Source organism: Eucyclogobius newberryi, unplaced genomic scaffold, assembly GCF_026437365.1.
Source record: "Eucyclogobius newberryi isolate DKJ021-1_F unplaced genomic scaffold, fEucNew1.0.hap1 SCAF_9, whole genome shotgun sequence".
Classification (NCBI taxonomy): domain Eukaryota; kingdom Metazoa; phylum Chordata; class Actinopteri; order Gobiiformes; family Gobiidae; genus Eucyclogobius; species Eucyclogobius newberryi.
The window spans coordinates 24,694,892-24,712,849 of record NW_027316532.1 but is presented as its reverse complement, the minus strand read 5'-3'; the positions used below and the strand labels follow the sequence as shown (position 1 = coordinate 24,712,849).

At 43.1% G+C, this 17,958-nt stretch overlaps 1 pseudogene; it reads left to right on the top strand.

Moving 5' to 3' along the window:
* Window positions 1-10,936: 10,936 nt before the first annotated feature.
* On the top strand, window positions 10,937-15,525 carry LOC140353484 (uncharacterized; annotated as a pseudogene).
* Window positions 15,526-17,958: the final 2,433 nt, after the last annotated feature.

The following is a 17,958-nucleotide window of genomic DNA, read 5'->3' as shown; positions in this document are numbered from 1 at the left end:
GGTTGAAAGCCATCAGCAGAAACAGCTTTTAATTTGTCTTTGCATCAAACCCAATAGCTCCAGATGATCCAAAAGTATTCAATGATCTGGCGACTTAAAGTTCTTTGACTTCAATCACTAGATAATTAATCATGGGTTCAATCATTGACAGCTCAGAAGTATAGATCAATAATTAAAGTGTTTTATTTGTTATGTATCATACTTAATATTAAACAAGTGGTTAAAACATGTTATGACCAACATCATTCATCATAATGTTATGCTCGAGCCTTTCTGTTGGCCCACTTTACTGTTTTGGTTCAGTCTGAGTGCCTTTGAAAAGCTTTTAGCAGCATCTGTTTTCATTCTAGATAAACCCAGAATGTGCTTTCTGTAACAAATGACAGAGACTATTCAAGTGTAATGAAACTTTATGGAAATTATTAAATAGATGAGTTTGTAAGGAATGAAAATGCATGTCTCAGCTTTTCCAAAATAATAAATATCCTTCAAATGTTTTCCAGCTTTATTATATTTTGAGCATTAGTTAACGATCAACATGGTTTACTGGATTTTATTGGTTTTGATTTGATTAGCTTGTTTTACTAGGTCTAAAATACAACAAATTAAACAGTAATAACGTTAATTAGACTTAAATTGAGGATGAAACAGAGCCAGGACTCCTACTGGTGGACTAGGGTATTGCACTATAATAACCTGAATCAAAACATAAGATAAGATAAGATATTCCTTTATTGTCCCACATGGGGAAATTTCATTGGTGCAACGCAGGTAGATAAAGAGATAGATGACATTGTGTTGTCACAATAGAAACATTTCTAACTTCATTTTGACACTAAGGAAAAGGCTTTATTGGTTTTACAAAAAATAACTTACTTTATACACAGTTTTGAAAAGTATGATTTAATTTATACATTCATTTTTACCTTTATTTAACCAGCATTAAAACAAACCTCTGAGATTTGCAAGAGTGTCCTGGCCAAGAGGCTGCAGCACAAAAGCACTAAAGTAACTCACAACATTTCACATATACTCAGACAATCAGTAAATAACATACTTGCAGATTGAAAGCTTTGTTTCATGTTAATTTAAAAGTAATTTGAAAGAATCCAATAAAACCAGCTTGTTTGATTTAAACTCCCTCTGGAGTTCATTCCAAGACTCTATTCAGAATACTAATTCTGAGTTACTGTGGTACTTCATTTGGTGGTACACAGAATACAATTTGATCTGGAAAGTTTAATCTTTAAGCTGCACTTTTATAATTTGCGATAAAGAAAACAAATAACGAATAGGTTACAAATACATTTTAATGTCAGTATTCAGTATTCTGTGACTTAAGTATTCTTACCAACACTGCTTATATAATGTTTTAGCTGCAAGACTTTTCTCTAGAATTCCCGCTTAAGCAGAAATACCAATGAGCAGAAGTGTGACTTATGATGTAAAAGTGGGCAGAGCAGAGAAGGTGAATATAAGTTCCCTTCTAAAACAATCCAAAGTTCAAGTTTGACCATTTTCTCGAGGCCTCTTGATAACTGCTCAAGTGTTTCCATACTAGTTTTAGTTGGATTCCTGGGGCGATCAACGAAGACAAATTTGTCTCACTCTGGGACACGACGACATGTTTGATTGGGTTAGTTTCAGTTTCAACCTTCTTACACCACCACTCTCATGGCATTGATTATATAGCAACCCATAAATGTCTTTAGTCGTCCTCTGTCAGCAAATCTCACACATCCATCAGCACTTTTAGACTGCAATCTGCGAAAAACATGATTTTCATTCGGCTCATTTGGAAAACATGCTTTTTTTTTAGACTGGCAAGAAAATTCTACATCTTATATCCACCGTAATAGATGTGACCCAAGTGTTCTGCTCTTTCATCTCTGCATAATCCAGACAGGCTGGACGGCATGCTCAAATGAGGTAATACGGATGATGTCTCTCGCTCCGGGGCAGCTACACCAGACCTGGTCATTACTCTGCATGATGGCAAACACATGAGACATCGCCTGGCCTACTTATTCTGGGATTCTTAATCGGCACTCCTTGTCTGACAGGTGTGGCACAGCTTGGCCCCCCAGCAGACAGGGAGGCCACAGGATGGGACGCTGGAGCTATTTTGGCCGCCTTGATGGTTGACAATGACAGGTCTGGTTGATGGATAGGATAAGTGTGTTAAATGAGGCTCGGCGCCCAGAGAACAAAAGGGTGTGAAGTCGTAAAGAGCATGGACTTAAGCTTTCTTTAGAATGACCAGCTATATCCTGTTTCTTTTTCTGTTCTGTACAAAGGCTTGGGTGACTACAACAAAATGATGTTTTATGTTCAGTTGAGAACCTCCAGATTTTCAGGCCCATTGAGCTGCAGAGGCTGAACTAGCACTGGTTCACGCTTGGTGCAGGTGCTGGGCTTTAAGTCGTGACCTTTCAGATCAGAGAGAAGACGCATCGGTTTAAACTCACTTGAAGCTTCAAAAACTGGCAACTCCAATTATGTGAGGCTCATTCTGCTTTCTGATTAGAGAATCGTCTTGAGAACAAAAACACCAAATTATAACAAACAACTTGGGCATTATGAGCAATGTTTTTGTAATAAGAATAAGCCAGCATTACAATTATCAGATATAATTGATGTGAACATGACCTATCTGAGGACATAGATTGTGTTTATGATATATCAAATAAAATTCTTACGTACAGTTCCTTTAAACGCTTTTATTTTTTACAAGCTTTTACTTTAATTTGACATATTTATGTATTTTTGCATGATTTTTAAACTGCATTATTTATTCATAGGAAATGTGCTGGATAAATAATCATTCACTAATTCAAAAAACAACATCTAACATGCAAAGTTTCCATTCAACTACAGTATGAATGGCTAATAACGCTGGCAAATAATAACATATTTTGTTAGAGTCGCCCTAGGACTTTTTCTTGGCCTGTGTTGAAAGTATATTTGTATTCTATTCTCCTCCTCTTTTGGCATAAACAGTATTTTTCCTCGCCAGTCTCTATCATGTGTTCCGGTCCTCTCCTCCTGTGTTGGGGAGTTATTGTGGAAACCAGGCATCACGGTTCCTCTCCTGCAGCTGGACACCCCTTTTAATAGAAAACCCAAACCCCATTTTCACTGCAGTTGTTTCCAATCACTGGCAGAACACATTGTTTTTGTGTCTTTGCACTCCCACAGAATAAATTGCAGGAGTCTGCATTTTATTGCCCTTGTTTGAAGTTTAAATGGATGCTCTTGGGGAGTCAAGATTATCATGCACTTTCAGGTACAGGTAAACGTTTTAAGATGATTTATTGCTTCTACTGGAAATGTATACTGACTCACCTTCAAATCTGTAAAAAGTGGAAAGCTCTACGTAAAAATCAGGAGGATATGCTTCAGTTTTTTATCTAGGTTACTTGTGCCAGACACTTTGTCAAACATGCAATGTGTTTGTTTAAATCACAGTGGAGGATGAGGATATCTGTATATCTGTACTGTAGGAGAAAATGTTGGCCTAAATCCAGAGAATATCTGGGTTAAGCCTTATACTCCAGGCCTTGGTAAGTCTAAAATGTTTATGGACCCGCTCTTCATAAGTGTTACTTTTCTCTTGAGACTTAGGCCAGCCGTCCTAAATCCTTTTCTATTGTAGGTGAAGAATTAGACTCATCTGATCTAAGTTTTCCGGGCATGGTCCATAGGAAAAGGAATCGTGCCTGACATAGATAAAACAAGACGGAACAGAGACCAACACATGATAAAATACTTCTGGGCAAATGTAACCCATTGCATGCAACTACCGTAATACAAGAGCCACAGGAATATTGGACAAAGTTTTCTCATGATATCTTATGATAAATAGAGCTGTTTCTGTTACAAAACAAAAACGCATGAATAAGCATTTTTCCTTTAATCTTTAGTCTTTAATGACTTTAGAGTAGCAGAAATAACAATATTCATTATGCTTTGACTTTATGGTGAAATGATATTGTGTATCTGTGTATATATTGACATACCTGAAACGGTGTCTCCACAACTTGTGAACGGTAATGCTTCATATTTGTAGCACCTGTTCCCCAAGAAGTCGCCTCCTGTCCAAATGATTAAAACCATACTTTGCGAACAACCTTTCAATCTTCAAAAAATGTAAAGAAATCAATGTCACGAGCATGTTTTTTTAGTTAAAAGCTTGCTAAACTTTTATTTCTCTGCCTGCAGGGTTTTCTGTATCGCGCTCAAAGCCATAATTATGAGATGACTGATGGGAAGTGGGCGTCAGAGTGGGCAGGGCCGGGGTCTGACCTGAGAGGTAACTCAGGCCTGCAGTCAGAGCAGACATGTGAAATATTTCAGTCCTCCTTAAAGAGTGGGACAGACCACAGCGGCACAGTGTGAAGTCATTTCTGGGTTACCACTTATTGGCCTTTGGGTCCCGCTGCCCCAAAGCACCTGCTGCTATAGCTGCCCGGGCACCTGTGTGGCCCCCTGCATGGGGACATTGTGTCTCCTGTTTGTCTACTATTATTAGAGACTACAGTGCAGCTTTTGTGATGAAAGTACTTACATGCTTGAAATTACCCATGCTTTCCCATAAACTTTTGCAGGATTGAATGTCAGTGGAGCCCTTGAGTTGCCTGCCAAGATGCTTGATGGTGCCACTAAGTCCATGTTACAACCAGAAGGGGGATGTAAGCCAGATCTAACCATCCCAATATATCTTCAGACACATATCCTTCTCCCACCCTCAGAGTTAAGAATTCTTAAAAAAGATTAGAAAAAGAAAGCGCTAAAACCCCAAAACATTGTTTCCAAGTGCTTTTATTGTGTAAAACCAAGAAATGTTGTTTTAAAGTGCTTTAATGGTATAAAACCCAAATGTGTTGTTTTCAGTGCTTTTAATGTGTAAAACATTCCTAGAACTCATACACTGACAAAAGCAGTAAGACATTTTCTTATCGGATAAAGCTGTTTAAGTGATTGTCAGTTCAAACATAAACATTGAGACATCCATCCATCCATCCATCTTCTGCCGCTTTATCCGGGGCCGGGTCGCGGGGGCAGCAGTCTGAGCAGGGACTCCCAGACTTCCTTCTCCCCAGACACTTCCTCTAACTCCTCCGGGGGGATCCCGAGGCGTTCCCAGGCCAGCCGAGAGACATAGTCTCTCCAGCGTGTCCTGGGTCTTCCCCGGGGCCTCTTCCCGGTGGGACATGCCTGAAACACCTCCCGAGGGAGGCGCCCAGGAGGCATCCGGAACAGATGCCCGAGCCACCTCAGCTGGCTCCTCTCGACGTGGAGGAGCAGCGGCTCTACTCCGAGCTCCCCCCGTGTGGCCGAGCTCCTCACCTTATCTCTAAGGGAGCGCCCAGCCACACGGCGGAGGAAACTCATTTCGACCGCTTGTATCCGCGATCTTGTTCTTTCGGTCATTACCCAAAGCTCATGACCATAGGTGAGGGTAGGAACGTAGACCGACCGGTAAATAGAGAGCTTTGCCTTTCGGCTCAGCTCCCTCTTTACCACAACGGTCCGATGCAGCGACTGCATCACTGCAGCCGCTGCACCGATCCGCCTGTCGATCTCACGCTCCATCCTTCCCTCACTCGTGAACAAGACCCCGAGATACTTGAACTCCTCCACTTGGGGCAAGGACTCCCCACCCACCTGGAGAGGGCAAGCCACCTTTTTCCGGTCGAGAACCATGGCCTCGGATTTGGAGGTGCTGATTCTCATCCCAGTCGCTTCACACTTGTAGTGGCAAAAATCTCTTGTTAAGACAAAGAAGCAAGTTGTCTCGTTTCAAAAGTAAACTGTTTAATCTTGTGGCTGAATCAGAAAGAAACTTGTGTGGACTCGGCCATTCTCATGGAAGGCCGAGTCCACGCGTCTGTCTCTTGCCTGCTCCCCCAAATGTGTCTCTCCCAAGTCCTCCCGTCCCCCCTCTGTCCCCTTCCTTAAATCACCGATGATCACATGACCACACACACACAGAAGTTCCCGGTCACTGGTCTCTCAGGTACAAAGGAACCAAGGAGCAAATGGGACATCAAAGAAACAGTGGTTTCAGGAAGGAGACAGTACATAACATTTGCATTCATTCAATTCACATGTCTTGCCTAGTGTGAAACATAACGTGGGACTTCCTAGCCACTCCAGGGAGTCCGGACATGTAAATTTCCAGGCCAAAAGGGGTTGTCAGGCTGTTAGAACTAAATCTGATTAGAAATAGAATTGAAAGTTAAAAAGTAAAGGGCCAGATTATATTTTTTCCACAACACACTCGGCTGCAAACCGTCCCAGTGCATGTTGCAGGTCCGGGTTTGATGGAGCCATCAGGACAACATCGTCTGCAAACAGCAGAGATGAGATCCTGTGGTCCCCAAACCGGACACCCTCCGACCCCCGACTGCGCCTAGAAATTCTGTCCATAAAAACTATGAACAGAACCGGTGACAAAGGGCAGCCCTGGCGGAGTCCAACATGCACTGGGAACAGGTCTGACTTACTGCCGGCAATGCGAACACAGCTCCTGCTCCGGTCATACAGGGACCGGACAGCCCTGAGCAAAGGGCCCCGGACCCCGTACTCCCGGAGCACCCCCCAAAGGACACCCCGAGGGACACGGTCGAAAGCCTTCTCCAGATCCACAAAGCACATGTGGACTGGTTGGGCAAACTCCCATGAACCCTCGAGCACCCGATGGAGGGTATAGAGCTGGTCCAGTGTTCCACGACCGAGATGAAAACCATTCTGCTCCTCCTGAATCCGAGGTTCGACTATCGGTCGGATTCTCCTCTCCAGTACCTTGGAATAGACCTTACCTGGGAGGCTGAGGAGTGTGATCCCTCTGTAGTTGGAACACACCCTCCGGTCCCCCTTCTTGAACAGAGGGACCACCACCCCGGTCTGCCAGTCCAGAGGCACGGTCCCCGAACGCCACGCGATGTTGCAGAGTCCGACGACATCCCCAGTCGAGGTCAGCAGGCCTCCACCCGCACCGTAAACGGTGTTGGTGAGACACTGCTTCCCCCTCCTGAGGCGCCGGACGGTTTGCCAGAATTTCTTTGGTGCCGACCGATAGTCCTCCTCCATGGCCTCCCCGAACTCCTCCCAGGCCCGGGTTTTTGCCTCTGCGACAGCACGAGCCGCGGCTCGCTTGACTTGCCGATACCCGTCGATGACCTCCGGAGACCTACAAGCCAGAGTGGCCTGATAGGCCTCCTTCTTCAGTCTGACGGCATCCCTTACTTCCGGTGTCCACCACCGGGTTCGGGGGTTGCCGCCACGACAGGCACCGGAGACCTTGCGACCACAGCTCCGAGCAGCCGCATCAACAATGGAGGCGGAGAACATGGTCCACTCGGACTCAATGTCCCCAGCCTCCCCCGGGACATGGGAGAAGCTCTCCCGGAGGTGCGAGTTGAATACCCTACTGACAGAGGGCTCCACTAGACGTTCCCAACAGACCCTCACAATGCGCTTGGGTCTGCCAAGTCTGTCCGGCTTCCTCCTCCGCCATCGGATCCAACTCACCACCAGGTGGTGATCGGTTGACAACTCTGCCCCTCTCTTCACCCGAGTGTCCAAGACACGCGGCCGGAGGTCTGATGACACGACAACAAAGTCGATCATTGACCTCCGGCCTAGGGTGTCCTGGTGCCATGTGCACTGATGAACACCCTTGTGCTTGAACATGGTGTTCGTTATGGACAATCCGTGGCTAGCACAGAAGTCCAATAACTGAACACCGCTCGGGTTCAGATCGGGGAAGCCGTTCTTCCCGATCACCCCTCTCCAGGTGTCACTGTCATTGCCCACGTGGGCGTTGAAGTCCCCCAGTAGAACAACGGAGTCCCCGGTCGGTGCACTGTCCAGTACCCCTCCCAAGGACTCCAAGAAGGCCGGGTACTCTGCACTGCTGTTCGGCCCGTAGGCCGCCACAACAGTGAGAGACCTGTCCCCCACCCGAAGGCGGAGGGACGCGACCCTCTCGTTCACCGGGGTAAACTCCAACACGTGGCGGCTGAGCTGAGGGGCTATCAGCAAGCCCACACCAGCCCGCCGCCTCTCCCTGCGGGCAACACCAGAGAAGTGGAGCGTCCAGCCCCTCTCGAGGAGATGGGTTCCAGAGCCCAAACTGTGCGTGGAAGTGAGGCCGACTATATCTAGTCGGTATCGCTCAACCTCCCGCACAAGCTCAGGCTCTTTCCCCCCCAGCGAGGTGACATTCCATGTCCCCAGAGTTAGTCTCTGTGTCTGGAGATCTGGTCGCCGAGGCCCCTGCCGTCGACTGCCGCCCAGATCTCTCTGCACCGGCCCCTTATGGATCCTCCTGCGGGTGGTGGGCCCACGGGAGGGCGGCCCCACGTCGCTCTTTCGGGCTGTGCCCGGCCGGGCCCCGTGGGGTAAGACCCGGCCACCAGGCGCTCGCCATGGAGCACCCATCCCAGGCCTGGCTCCAGGATGGGGCCCCGGTGACGCCGATCCGGGCGACTTAAACTGCCTTGTTCGTGTTGTCATCATAGGGGGCTATGAATTAGAATTGCGTCTTATCTACTCGGAGACTACAAAGTATGTGCTCGATGTGGACACACAGATCTTCTGCAGTCAGCTGGAGGTCGATCTCCACATCTTCGGGGACTTTGGACAATGCAGTAAACACTGGAGACATGACACACTTGAGCCACAGAGGACAAGGATCAAGCCAAGATTAACCTAGTCCCGACTGAGAAGAGTTACACTGAACAAAATACACTCCTGCACAACAAGATAAAGAGCCTTGTGTCTTGTTGGTTGAGTCAGAACCTGTAATGAAATACAGCATTTTCAGCCTAACCAGTAACAGTCCAAAGAGCACATAATAAATACACCCAAGTGCATTGGCATTTGGAGAAAAAATATAAACAGCTAAATTAATACAAGAATAATATGCTTTTGAGATTAGTATATTATTGTATTATAAAGATCTTGCAGCCCTAATTATTATATTATATAAAAGAGATTCAATAGGCAATACAACATGTCCCAGGCATTATCAGTACCAATAGTCCGGATAGAGCAGAGGGTTAGGTGGGCATTAAGTTATTGTGCACAGCATTTGACGCATGTTATACATCATCTGCAATCAGTATTTATAGTAATAGTAATAACAATTATTACCGAACCAATCAGTCTATAGGCATATCAATAACAGATACAATCATGTCAGCACCAATTACTATCAATTTTAAATCAACTAACACAGCAAGGTCTAATCAGTATTATTCCTTAATCATAAACATTCAGGGATTACAAAAGGAGCAAACCGTTCCATTCCATCATCCACACGATTAAGAGCATTAGTTGAATGCTTAATTTGTGTGATTTACAAGTATATATACAATTAAACAAACAAAAATATTTACCTTCAAACAACACTGGCCAAATGTGTAATCCCCATGGCCCATGAAAACCTGAATGTTTCTTCCTTGTAGCTTTATTCATTAATCCGTGGGCATGTTTTCTCCCATAAGTAAAAATATAAATGAGTATTTGTTGGCAGTCTGTCCAAATAGAAAAGTTTGAATGGACTTTTCACGGCGTCAGCTGCACTTTACTACCCAAACTTCTACTCAAATCACGCGACTCACGCAATTAAAAACCAAACTTCTTTTACAGTTTTGGAGCGTTATTCCTTTATTTTAAGACAACACTCGTGCATTTTTAAACTCGTACAGTTTAAAGCGTGCACTTACATGTTTTCCTCCGCAGATGAGCATTGCGGGATATATAAGGCCGCGAAGTGTGTTCAGACGTTGCCTTCGTTCATGGCCAATCTCCATGGAAACGCAGGTCACATTGTCGGCCGCATTCTCATTGGCATGAAATGCATGCGTGAAATGCAGCCCACCCATGATGAAATGGGACACCCAGCCTTCAAATGTATATGAATATGAATGTTCCTCTTGTAAACGGGAGAGATCATCCCAAGTAGCCATGCTGCTCGTTGCCATAGTAAATGTTGGTCACAGAAGAATTGTAGAATTTGGAATTCTCAAATTTTTTGATGTTTAGATGTCACAAAGCAAAAGTGATGATGATGATGCCCCAAAGCAAACTTGACTCACGGTGCAAAATTTCTTGAAAGACTTGTCATTTTTCTGGTCATATTTGACCAGACTTTATTCCAGAGTCAGCTCTGGAATAAAGTCTAAAGAATAAAGTCTGGCGGTAATGTAACACTTGGATACCAACCATCATAAAACACCAAAGAGGAAGAAGACTTTCACGTTCACTCGTCTTGACAGAATCTAGTCCAAAGAATAAAGTAGATGGCCGTAAATGCACCTTTGCAGTTGGCTGCCAGCCGCCAGTACAAATAACATATTTGACGCTGAAGAATTTTTTTTTTTAGGATTGTGTTGTAGATATTTATTCAGGAATAAATATAATAAAGGTTAGTTTCTCCTGAAACTAGTCATATTTGATTGAATACAATGCAATTTTTAGAGTTATAAATTAGTTTAAGGTAGTATCTGGTCATTTCTGTTAATTCTCCTGCATCTATATAGTATTACAGGTAATATACAGGTATTCTTATTTCATTAGCTAGCAATCAACTTGGATTACATCCATAAATGTATTTTGAACACTAACTTCAAAAGCTGTTTTTCCTGGCCCACCACGCAATTTTACTGATATACAGAAAACAAAATCCCCTTTGTAAATCTTTTTGTATCCAGTATACAATTTATTCTTAATTTACGCAAATAAGAACAAGACCTTTCAATTTTTTTAGCAATTTCTTTTTAAGATTTCTTCAGCTACATTGTTTCAAATATTTTTTTATAATTAACAACATTAGGCTATAAAGCATAAGCAGTGCATGTTGATTTATGTTTATCACTACCTGGTGGTCCTTTAAATGACCCAGTCCCCACTTTTATCCAGGTCTGTCACCATGGGTGCTGCTATGGGAACGCTCCAGAGCTTATACTACAAGCTCACTAATGCCAGTGTGCTAAAGGTTCATTTGGGTGTGCAAAATGAGAGCATTGAGCCTAGTAAGTATTTTCAGTTCTGTCTCATACATTTACAGTTTGTGTCACTCTAATGCTCCTCCGTCTTCTTCAGACTTCATCCAGATCTCCAAATACTTTGCTGATTGCCATCATAGGATGCTGAGGGCTGAGCAGGAGCTTGGGTCATGTAAAGAGAATCTCACCAAAACAGAAACTGAGAACCAAGCCCTGAAGGTCAAACTGAAACACTCCCAGAACCAAGTGGATGTAGAGATCCAGCGCAGACAAAAGGCTGAAGCTGACTGTGAGAAGTTGGTACGTATACATCTGACTCCACCCAAATGTGTCCCCCAGGTTGTTTTTTAACATCAACAGAACAATCTTATCGGTTTACTTTTCTGGGGTAATGCCATGTCCACACAGTGTCCGTTAAGACTCAAATGTTACTGTGTGAACGAATGTGCAAAATACATATAAATCTGCAGCAAACATCCTAATAGAGGGAAGAAGTGCTTTTTGCATTCACTACGCCCCTCAATATGACTCATTGCCGTCTGTATCTCTAGAGACAAGTTCCATACTGCTCCTTTAATCTCTCCATTTTGTACACTTAAAGCTGTAATTCTCTCATTTTGTGATTCAAAATATGAACCAATCACACCATCATGTAACACCTATTCACTTAAATGGCAATAAACAGAGTTGTAATCCACAATCCTTCTGTTTGTGTCCAGGATCGCCAAATCCAGTTGATCCGAGAACAGCCGACTATTGAACGGCCCTCCAATGAAGGGTCCTCCATTGAAGGGTCCTCCATTGAACAGACCTCTAGTGAACAGCCCTCCATTGAAGGGTCCTCCATTGAACAGACCTCTAGTGAACAGCCCTCCATTGAAGGGTCCTCCATTGAACAGACCTCTAGTGAACAGCCCTCCATTGAAGGGTCCTCCATTGAACAGACCTCTAGTGAACAGCCCTCCATTGAAGGGTCCTCCATTGAAGGGTCCTCCATTGAAGGGTCCTCCAGTGAAGGGTCCTCCAGTGAAGGGTCCTCCAGTATCCGGCTCAGTGCTGAACTGCACTCATCTTTGGCCTTCCCCAACACCAACAATCAGGCGGCATCCAATCTCAAACCAAGCTTCAAGTAAGAATATGTTTCTGACTTGGCCTCTTAGTAGTTCCTGCATTGACCAAAGAAATAGTTCATAGGATTCTTTTGACTTGAGCTGACATGTTTCCTATTTTCCTACAGAGTCCAGACAAAAGATGAATCGACCTTTATCTTATCAGACATTAGCAATGATAAAATTGACAATTCTCTGGTAAGTCTTTTACTACTCAACTGATTTAAACAAATATTAAATCTGCTTTTAATGACTCATAATGTGTATCTGACAGGATTGGGACGCTTCTACCTCGAGGACAGACGGGCTCAGAAAGAACGTGAAATGTGTAAGGTCTGAATGTGCCAAACCTGAGGATGAGTTTAAGCAGCCGAGCCTCCCTCAGGGCGAGAGGAAAACTCTCCCCAGCACTCCCAAGAACAATGGAGGTGTGCGTCTCCACGAGTTTGTCTCCAAAACCGTAAGTCGATTTGGTGGAGAGTAACTTGATTATGGCCAGAGCAAGGGGAAAATATCAAAGAATGCATAAAACAGAAGTAGACGGGGCAAATTTTATAGTTATTCAAAAGTGATTTACAGAGCAAGAATGGTACAATAGTTGCAAACAAAAAAACAAAACTGCATGATCATCAGGTTCTCAAACTGGTAATACATTTAGACTCACTTTAATCCACATTTGCGTCCTCCTTTTGGGTTAGTTATTGTTTAGAACTAAGGACTGAAACAAGTGAATTGATATATCGCAACTAATCAATTATTTAAATCATTGTCAACTAATTTAATAATTGAATAATCACTGTCTGAACTATACACAGACCCCAAAACATGACGTGTCGAGAAGAGGTTTTACGGCAATAGAAGGATGTAAATGATTGATTTATTGATCTTAACTGATTGATTGATTGATTGATTAATCAAACAAACGAAAACTCACTAAATTAAAAACAGCCGTTAGTTGCCCCTGACACAATAATCATGCATTTCAGTACTTGTTTGTTTAAACTACAGGGTTGAAAAGTGTGCAAAAGGCCCAATATAAACTAAAAGGGCTGGAAGGGAGCTTTGGTAATTTGCTAATTCCGTAATTGCGACAACTTAATCAAGCTTGTAGCCCTTGTGTAAATGGTGAAAACATTAATCCAAATTTCCTTCTGTTCCAGGGAGTCTTGTTTGACTATGTTCCAGAAACTTCCTCCATGATCCCGTCTCTTGTTGTTCACTGCGTCAGGGAAATTGAGCAGAGAGGGCTGCATGAGGTGAGCCTTTTCCTTTTGAACATTTACCAGATTTGATCAGGAACGCAAGGTCTATGTTGATGTCCCAATGATGATAATCAGACTGCATTTCATCAGTTCTATAATACTGTCAGAATCAGAATCAGAAAAGGTTTATTGCCATTGCTAATGAACAGAATCACAAACACTGGAACTTGCTTTGGTGATTCGGTGCAACATAAAACAATGTCATGGTAGGGTCAAATATCACAGAGAAAGTGAATGGAGTGTAAAATGATACTTTTATAGTTTATTTTAGACAATAGGGCAAAGAGTTTCTCACAGGTGATGTGTTTGTTCTTCGCAGCCTGGCCTGTACAGTGTGTCCTGCATTGAAAGCAGAGTGAAGGAGCTGAAGGAGAGGTTCCTCAGAGGCAAAACGCTCCCTGTCCTGAGCAAACGGGACGACATCCACACGGTCACAGGGCTGCTCAAGAACTACCTCCGAAACCTGAAGGAGCCTCTGCTCACCGCCCGTCTCCACCAGTCCTTCATGGATTTAGCAGGTTAGCAGAGCCTTGTGTTGTCTTTCTTTAAAATCATTGTTTTGAACCTATGACTTCATATTATGACACGAGCATATTGAGCGTTACTGCAGTGACAAATGAGGACACAGATCACACGCTCTGAAACGGTAGTCCTAGAAATCTCCAGAGACTCTAATAGAATTTGGATGTGAGAAGTTTCTTGTAATCATTACGGGATTTATAATGTGGTTTCCTGGCCTCTTCCTACTCTCAATTATTGAGTTCAGTGAATTATAGGATCTGAACAAACACACATTTATATGATTTCTGACCAGAGCTGTACAATTTATTTCAGAGGATGACAACAGCATTGCGCTGATGTACCAAACTATTGGAGACCTGCCGCAGCCAAACAGAGAGACTCTGGCTTTTCTGATGCTCCACCTCCAGAGGTAAGTGTCTACTTTTGTTATACTATTGATGAATATTCACTATTAGAGGTGGCACGTGTATTTACCAGGGGTGTAACTATGCACAGCGACTCTTAAATGTCATGTTACGCATCTTACATGGTCTCAGTCCGTCTCAATGCGCAATTTAGAGATGCGCCCTGAAAAACATTAACACGGCACTACAGACAAATCCTGGCAGTTCCCTCAAGCTATCATTTGATCAAATAACAGCTTATATAATTTGGTTATGATGAATGTTGGAGGCCCATTTAAGCAAATTTAACTAGCAGGCCTCAACCAACTCTGCTGTAATATGTTTTATCTTTGTTTTATCAGGGTAGCGAACAGTGAAGAAACGCGTATGAACATCAAGAATCTTTCTTTAGTATTCGGTCCACCGATTGTGGGCCATGCAGTTCAAAACCCTGAGCCCAGCATCATCCTCAAGGACACCAAGAAACAGTTTAAGGTAGAGCACTTATGTGTGGTGAAAGGAAACAAACTGTATTAACCAAGTTGTTTTTGATCTGGGGAATGAAATATACACAGAATAAAAATTACTCAGATTTAGAAAATGTAGGACATTCATTGAGTAGAGATGTCATGACAGACTGAGAAGTAACTGCAACCTAATTACACTGAAGATAAACTTATTTTGTCTGCAAGTAAACTATCAATGTCCTCAATTGGCATCACTTCATTTATGCCAAAGTGAATAAAGTGCATATTTTTAGTTCCTCCTCCCTCCTCCCACCGTAACTGTAAATTGGCCCTAGTGAATGAATGTGAGAGTGAATGGTTATCTATGTGTCTATGTCTCTGTGACGAGCTGGTCACTGGGATAGGCTCCAGTCAGCCACGACCCCTAAAGCGAACAAGCAGTAGAAAATGAATGAATGGTTTGCTGCCACCCTTTTTATCACAAGTTTCCAGCTATTATTTGACATATTTAGGCTTTTCAAATTACATTTCTTGAACACAAGCATCCCACAGCAAAGGCGCTTTTATAACCAGTCTGCTCTTTTTGGCACCGTCTGCCATCTCATTAACCTTGTGTTTTTCTCCGTTAAGGTTGTGGCGCGTCTGTTGTCGCTGCCCGGCGACTACTGGGCCCAGTTTGTGATGGCGGAAAATGGACAGCCGAACCTCGACCACCGATCATCGAGAACGTGAACTGCTATGCCACTGCTGAGAGTCGCAGATGATGATGTTGCTTCACTCTTTTTATTTTATCTTTAAACTATATATTATTCCCTTTGGGAGTTCTGATTTGTACGCCTAAATAAATATTTTTTGATTATTATATCTTCCAAGCTAAAGGAGTCTTTCATCTGATTCTCTTTCACTGCCTGGTAGAAAACTCATGCCTTTTGCTATTCAAGTCTTAAATCTCATGCTTGTATGCTTTGATTAGCTTCCAATACTGCATTTATGTAAAAAAGTACTGCATGTGTGTACAAATACTACATCTGTGTATGTACTAATTTGATGGAATGTGTTGAAATTGTATGAAGTGGGGAAAATTGAAGATTTGTTGAAAAACAGTATTGTGTTCAACGTCCCAAGTCAATGGGGAAAAACAAGTACTTTAAAAAGTACAAGATTGTACATCTTGTACTTGTGAATGTCAAAATTAATTGACATTAGAAAAATATTTCAAATATTTCAAAAATACACTACAATGAACTTCAAAGTGGAACATTTGAAAGCTGTAATTTGACCAATCTGATGAACTTCCATGCATTAATTTGCTTCATTATTTGCCATTTCCCAATATTTCTTATAGAGTGGTAATAAAATACAACACATTGTATTGCAGTAGAGTGAAAGAGCCTTGTCTGTATCCAGTTCTGTTTTCTCTGTTATAATAATAGAGACGTTTTGGGAAAATCCAAATGACTATAATGTGCATGGAGTCAAATCAAACGCGACATTTTTTCTCAAATGTCTTAAGCCTTCATCAGAATTGTCCCTCGGTCAATCCCGGGATCAGCATCTAAGGATCAGCACTGGCACAACTTCACACAGAAAAAAAGAAGGGTCCAATCCCCCAATTTCTCTCAGGCTAATAGTATCTAATAGTATGACTGCAGATAAGACACAATATGCCTTTCAACCCATTCTCTCAAGCCTTTCACAAAACCCAGTGAGATTCTCTATGGGGAATAGTACGGCATAAAGCCCTCCTCTGTTCCACGGCCAGATAAAGGCTCAGCTATGAAGATGAAAGAGGGGTCAAGGTGGATTCTACTCCTCCCTAACTCTTTCTCGACGACTCCTATCGCCTCTGATTTAAGGAATCCGGATTTCTAGAGAAGAAGGAATTTGTCTTTTTCTTTTTTACCAGTCTTTGGCAAAGTCTGTTCATATGATTATATTATCTAAATTAAGTCATTTCTCATGGTGACTGGACTAACGCGCAAGTGGGAGAGTTATTTCAGCAATTACTCTTTTCCGTATATGATCCAGCTGCGATGACATGTTGCATTAGTAATGGCCATTTGCACACAGGCCATTTGTATGGATTGTGATACATGCGTTTGAAACTCAGTCATGCTATGAATGGTGCCACTGTTGTAATATCAAATCCATTCAAGTGTAAACATGGCCCATGCGCGATGTGTTTTCTGGTTTGAATAATGCGTGGTGTCAAGACTTCACAATCTATTTTAGATGAAAGGTTGAAGAAGACATGTTATGTGCTTGTCTGCTATGTAGTTTATATTTTTTCATCCAAAACGACTTTCTAAAAGAAATAACGTCTGGATTGAAAACTGCAGCAATGTATGCCTTCTTTACAATACATCACCATAAATGTCGTCAAAATAAAGGGCTGTGCTACCGAACCATGCAGCGAGCGGTGGATTCATTTTTTCAATTGTTCCAAAATTGCATACGTATATATCACAGATCAAAAGATTTAACGAAAAATGGAAAGCGCAGAACATTTGGTGTGTGGGGAAAATGGGACGTGTCAGAGCAATGGTGCTTCGAATGCAGGGAAATCATGCCTCATCACTCACAAATGCATGAATCACTCTTAAAGCAACTTTGAGGGGGTTAATGGGAAGAGTAAGCGTTACAACATGGTTAAAAGCTCTTACAGGTCAACTTTCCATTATATAACTCTTTTAATAGTGACATTTTTAAAGCGCTCTTTAAAGCCTGCTTTATGGGTGAATAGTTCAATCAATGAACTATTCACCCATTTAAACACTGGTGGATGCAGACACTTGGCGACATGGGTTAAGTGTCTTGCCCAAGGTCATAATGACATGATGCATTGCTGGGATCCAACTGCCGGGCGTCAGATCATGGGGGGAACGCTCTACCAACGGAGCCACTGCCACTCGGGCTTCGGATCATGGGGGGAACGCTCTACCAACGGAGCCACTGCCACTCGGGCGTCGGATCATGGGGGGAACGCTCTACCAACGGAGCCACTGCCACTCGGGCGTCGGATCATGGGGGGAACGCTCTACCAACTGAGCCACTGCCACTCGGGCGTCGGATCATGGGGGGAACGCTCTACCAACTGAGCCACTGCCACTCGGGCGTCGGATCATGGGGGGAACGCTCTACCAACTGAGCCACTGCCACTCTCAGCAGTACTATGTGCAACTTGAAAAATAATCCAG